At 36.6% G+C, this 6,594-nt stretch overlaps 1 non-coding gene across 1 annotated transcript; it reads right to left on the reverse strand.

Moving 5' to 3' along the window:
• Nucleotides 1-751: 751 nt before the first annotated feature.
• LOC128040205 (small nucleolar RNA R71) lies at nucleotides 752-858 on the reverse strand. Its single transcript, XR_008194863.1, has one exon. It is a non-coding gene; the product is annotated as a small nucleolar RNA R71 (small nucleolar RNA).
• Nucleotides 859-6,594: the final 5,736 nt, after the last annotated feature.

Raw genomic sequence — 6,594 nt, forward strand, 5'->3', positions numbered from 1 at the left:
GATACTCATCACTTTATTACTTGATTCGACGTGTACACTTGCACAATTAGCACATCATATTCACACGCGACAATTTTTTGGTGTCATTGTCGGGGATTGGCGATTAGTAACTTTAGCTTTTGTTATTGTAAATTTTATAGTTTTAATTTCTATTTTGCTTGTTTCATGATCTCAACAGGTCTCTTACTAGTTGTATACGTAGAGGTACTCCTGTTGAAGGACTCTATCCCTAAGATCTAGAAATTGAAAGGACCCTGCTAAGAAGGAGAAGAGAACAAATAGTAATGAATCAAGACGGTAACAATCCACCTACTATGAATAAGAAACTTAATCCGGGAGCTCTAAATATTATTCCTCTTGTTGCTAAATGTTTGATGATTGGGATAGGCCAATTTGAAATTATATAGTGCCTATCTTAGACAACATGAATCCTGGAATAGTCAGGCCACAAATTCAAGCTCCCTACTTTGAACTGAAACATGTAATGCGCCAGATGCTTCAATCAATTGGTCAGTTTTGTAGTTTGCCAACTGAAGATCCCAAATTGCACTTGATACTTTTCTTGGAGGTCTGTGATTCTTTTAGACAGCAATGTTTTTCTGAAGATGCCTTAAAACTCAAATTGTTTCTCTATTCTTTAATAGATCTTACTAGAACGTGGCTCAACGCTTTACCATCTGGAACAATAGAATCATGGAATGATCTCTGTCAAATATTTCTACTACAATAAAACCCACCTAATATGAATGTCAAACTGAGAAATGACATAACATCCTTCAAGTAACTAGAGGATGAAACACTATATAAAGCATGGGAAAGGTTCAAAAATTTTCTTAGGAAATGTCTTATACATGGATTTTAGCATTGGACCCAAATGGATATGTTATACAATGGTTTGAATGCACAAACATTGATGGTGGTTGATGCTTCAGCTAATGGAACTTTGTTGGATAAGTCCTACAATAAATCCTACGAGATTTTGAAGAGAATCATCAATAATGATTATCAATATCCCAGAAAAAGAGCTGGAACTGGTGGGAGAGTGGTTGGATCATTTGAAATTGATGTTATTACCTCACTTACTGCTCAGGTATCTTCTTTAGCTAACATGATAAAGACCATGCGGAAGCCTAGTGAGGTGAAAGAGCTAAAAACAGCTGGGTTATCTTGTGTTTATTATGGTATGGATCACTTGTTTGAAGAGTGTCTCTCAAACCCAACATCTGTCTGCTATATAGGCAACTTTAATAGGAACAACAATCCTTATTCCAACACGTATAACCTTGGTTGGAAACAACACCCAACTTTTGGGTAGAGTAATCAATGAGCTGGAAATTCCAACATGCCTATTAGACCCAATGCCATGAATGTTCCACAGGGTTTCAATCAGTCTATACTACCTCAACAACGAGTTCAAAAAGGATAGACATCATCTCCTTCCTTATCTATTGAGTCTCTACTGAAAAAGTATATAGCCAAAAATTATGTTGTGATCTAGAGCCAAGCATCATCATTACGAGCTTTAGAGAACCAAGTAGGATAGATGGCTAATGCTTTGAACTTAAGAACACAAGGAACTTTGCCTAGTGATACTGAGAATGCAAGACCATATGAGAAAGAACATTGGAAAACAAAACTCTTAGAAGTGGCACACAACTAGATAGAGTTGTCAAGAATTTTGATCTTGAATCAGTGAATCCAGAAACAATTACAAGCAAAACCCTCGGACAACCTAAGAAGACCACAACTGAGAAAATTAGACCAAGCAATACCGAAGTAAACTCAAATAGCACTGCCAAACACAATGCCCAGGTAAAACAATCATTACAACCTGAAGTTTGCCCACCCCCACCATTTCCATACCTTTTTCAAAATCACAAACAAGACCAACATTTCATGCGATTATTGGATGTTCTTAAGCAACTTCACATTAATTTACCTTTAATGGAAGCCTTGGAGCAAATGCCTAACTATGTCAAGTTTATGAAAGACATACTTTTAAAGAAAAGACGATTGGGATAATTTGAAATAGTCGCACTCATTGAAGGGTACACTACTATGTTGACAAATAAATTGTCTCCATAGTTGAAGGATCCAGGAAGCTTCACAATACATTGCTCAATTGGCAACCAATATATTGGGAAGGCCTTGTGTGATTTAGGTCTGAGCATAAATCTTATGCCCATGTATGTGTTCAAAAATCTAGGAATTGGTGAAGCAAGACCTACCACTATAACCTTGCAATTGGCAGATCGGTCATATGCATACCTAGAAGGTAAAATCGAAGATATCCTAGTAAGAGTGGATAAATTCATTTTTCCTACTGACTTCATTGTGTTAGACTGTAAAGCTGACAAAGATGTGCCTATTATTCTTGGTAGACCTTTTCTTGGAACAAGTAGGACTGTGATTGATGTTCAAAAGGCAGAATTAACTATGATGGTAAACGATCAACAGATCACTTTTAATGTTTTCAAGGCTCTAAAATGTGCTAATACTGTCAATTTGTTAGATTCCATTGTGGAAGAGGAATTTGAGAAAGAATACCATGACAAAGAGCATAGTGAATCAAATTCAATTGATATTGATGATGAATAGCCACTTAGACACCACAATGAGTTGCTGGAATCCAAACTAATTATCGATAGACCTAGAAAGAGGTTTGACACATTAGATTTATCTCCTCAAACTTTTAACCCTTCTAAATTTCCCATAGAAGAACCACCCACTTTAGAGTTAAAACCTCTACCTTCACAGTTAAAGTGAGCGTATTTAGGGAAGGATAACACGCTACCTGTGGTTGTGTTTACTGAGTTGAGTGATGAGTAAGAGGTTAAGTTGTTAGTTGTGCTTAATAAATTCAAAAAGGCATTAGGTTGGACAATCGATGATATTAAAGGAATCAACCCCACACTCTACATGCACAAAATTCTATTGGAAGACTGCCATGTAAATTCTATTGAGTAGTAAAGAAGGTTGAACCCTATTATAAAAGAGATGGTAAAGAAGGAGATAATCAAATACTTGGATGCTGGCATTATCTGCCTAATCTCTAATAGCTCTTGGGTGAGTCCAGTCCAATATATGCCAAAGAAGGAAGGTGTCACCGTGGTCAGTAATGACAATAATAAGTTTATACCTACATGAACTGTCAGGGGATGGCGAGTCTGTATAGACTATCGCAAGCTCAACAAAACCACAAGGAATGACCATTTTCCACTATCCTTCATTAACCAAATGTTAGATCGATTAGCTGGAAAGGACTTTTACTGTTTCTTAGATGGATACTCTAGGTACAATCAGATTGCAATTCCCTAGAGGATCAAGAAAAGACAACATTCACCTATCCGTATGGTACATTCACCTTCAAAAGAATACCTTTTGGTCTGTGTAATGCGCCAGCAACATTCCAATAGTGCATGATTTCCATATTCTTGGATATGATTAAGAATTTCCTCGAAGTTTTTATGGATGATTTCTCGATATTTGGAAATGATTTCGAAGGGTATTTGCACAACTTATAATTACTACTTCAACGCTGTGAGGAGACTAACCTTGACTTGAAATGGGAGAAGTGTCATTTCATGGTAAGAGAAGGCATTTTACCAGGCATAAAGTTTGTCATAAAGGAATCGAAGTTGATAAGGAAAAAATTGAAGTGATTTAGAAACTGCCACCTCCAACGAGTGTTAAGGGAATTAGAATTTTCTTAGGGTATACTAGATTCTATAAGAGATTTATCAAAGACTTTTCCAAGATCTCTAAGCCCCTGTGTTCCTTGTTGGAACAAAATAAATCTTTCATTATGAACCTTGTTTGTTAGCTTTCAAGGAGTTAAAAAAGCAACTAGTGGTTGCACCGATTGTAATAGCTCCTGAGAGGACATTTTCAGTCGAGTTTTGTGTGATGCCAATGATTATGCCGTGGGAGTAGTACTGGGCAAAGGAAAGACAAACTATTTCATGCAATCTATTATGCCAGTCAGACTCTAACGGATGCATAACTTAATTACACCACCACCAAAAAGGAATTATTGGTTGTGGTATTTGCTATAACACCCTAAAATTTAAGTTTTATTATGAAGTCATGTCAATAAATATGTGTCTGCTTCTGTGGTTGTGTGTCTTGTTTGCTCACTTAAGATCGAAGAGTCGAGTCTTATAAATTTTGGAATTTTTTAAATTTCTTTATTGAACTCTTAGCTGAGGATTTCTTGTTTAAGTTTAATTCTGTGCCGTTTTGTGTCAAGAATGAGCCTGCTGGTTCAATGATTAAGCATTTGTCTGTGTCAGTGGTTCCATGTTCGAGTCTCCCTGAGTACAACAAAGATTTATTTTTGCACTTTTCCATTAAACTGATTTAAATTTTAAATGCCCTTTCCTCTAATATTTGGACGTTTCTTTTGTTTTTCATTTTCTTCTCATTGTTCTTCTTCCTTTCTTTTCTTCTACTCTATTTATTTTACGTCTTCTTGGAATCTCTTTTTGTTCTACCCATTCTATGATACTACTTGCTCTGCTACGCTTTACGGTAAAGTTTGGTTGATTGTTTTGTTATATTATGTTGTTGTGCGAATTGGGAAAAACCGTCAAAATTTTGAGTTGTGGTTAATTTGTTATTGTGTTTCGCTATGCTAGGGGGCTCATGAGATGCCTGACTCTTCTCGTTTTACTTCGAAATCGGGTGTGTAGTAAGAATTCACGATAAATAGACTCTCATTCATTTGTGTAGTGAGTCGAAGGTTTCGATGAGAAATCGATTATTGTCAATTGCATTTTTAAGAATGTTTTATTGAATTGGATGTTCAGAACATATTTTAGGCTTGGAAATGGCATTGGGGTGTTTCTACAACATTGCATAACAAATGGGTATTGAAACCCTTTCTTTTTTTACATTTTTTACCGTAAGAAATAGGGTTGTCAATGATATGCGGCCTGCCAAAAGAGGCTGTCGACGACACACGGGCTACCACATGGGCGTTTGTGCAGACACGGCCAAATGAGAGCCCGTGTGGTAAACCGTGTAACTCATTGAGTTTGAATTTAGGGTCACACGGGTAAGATAAAAGGACATGTGTGAGACCATGTGTGAGAAGCAAAGTGCAGGGTTCACACGGGTAAGACACACGGGCATGTGTCCAGGCCGTGTAACTCTCTGTGTTAGGATTTGGAGCCATATGGGCAAAACACACGGGCATGTGTCCAGGCTGTGTAACTCCTTGAGTTCGTATTTAGAGACACACGGGCAAGAGACACGGGCATGTGTCCAAGCCATGTAACTCACTGACTTCAGATTTGAGGCACACTGGCGTGTGTTAGGCTGTGTGCAACCACACGAGCATGTGGGCTTGGATTATGGAATTTTTTTTAGTGTTGAAATTGATGTGCGAGGCAGAAGTAAGCCATCCATCAGATGTGTATGAATTCAACTGAATGGTATGGGCTAATTATCATGATTGCTAGTGGATTCTGGATATCGGTATGAGTTAGATACTAATGATATCGATACCTTGTTATATTAGAAATGTGTGATCATATTTGCAACTGCATTACTTATATATACATGTTTGTTATCTGTTTTGCAACAACATAGGGTGGAAGTTATGAATTGGTGGGAGTATTCTGTAGTGAACTGGTGGTCAAACCACCCATGATATTATTTGATCTGGCAGTGAGATTGTAAACACTGTAATGTGTCATGCTGACACTATGAGGTGTGTAGGGATGGATGGGTATTATATACCTATTGGTGTGTAGAGTGGGTGGAGATGGTGTGTAGTGGATGGAATAGGAAATTGCATCTGTATCTATACCGTATGACATATACATCTGATCGTATTTGTGTTATATGTGCATTTGTACTAATATGCTACCATATGACATGTGCATCTGATCGTATTTGTGTTATACGTGCATCTGTATTAATCTGCTACATATAAGGACTGTTTTGTCTCTAGATCCATTTTAGATTATTAATCTAACTGAGGAGATCGAATTGTTATTTAAATAATCAATAATATATGAGTTCTTATACGTAGGCTAGTCTATTTATGTTAAGTTCTACAATGCAACACACTAACTAATTGAATAAATTTCAAGGAACTCACATGAATAAGTGATCGATGACATGGGACTCGATCATCTATCGGACTTAATATATATGTGTGTGTGTGAACCTATACTTTAATTTCGTATCTTTGAATTTCTAGGATTTGACTATGTTTCAGATAATGGATGTTTTCAAAAATTAACAATGGTGAAAAGCTTGCTCTAAGTATGACTGTGTTTTGGTAAGATAACGTGACATTCTAAACTTGGTCTTTCCGTTTAGGTTGGGTTTAGGGTGTTACATTTATATTAAATAAATTTTGATCATATTTAGTTGGTACCAAAGTCACAGTTTACACAGACCATTTTCTCATTAAGTATTTAGTGACTAAGAAAGATGCAAAACCAAGACTGATTCAGAGGATACTCTTGCTGTAAGAGTTTGAATTGGAGATTCGAGACAGAAAGGGAACTAAAAATCAAGTGGAAAATCATCTATCTAGAAACTGGAAATAAAAAAGGTAATATCAAGCTTATTAAGGACGAT

This window comes from Gossypium raimondii, chromosome 3, assembly GCF_025698545.1.
Source record: "Gossypium raimondii isolate GPD5lz chromosome 3, ASM2569854v1, whole genome shotgun sequence".
NCBI classification, from domain to species: domain Eukaryota; kingdom Viridiplantae; phylum Streptophyta; class Magnoliopsida; order Malvales; family Malvaceae; genus Gossypium; species Gossypium raimondii.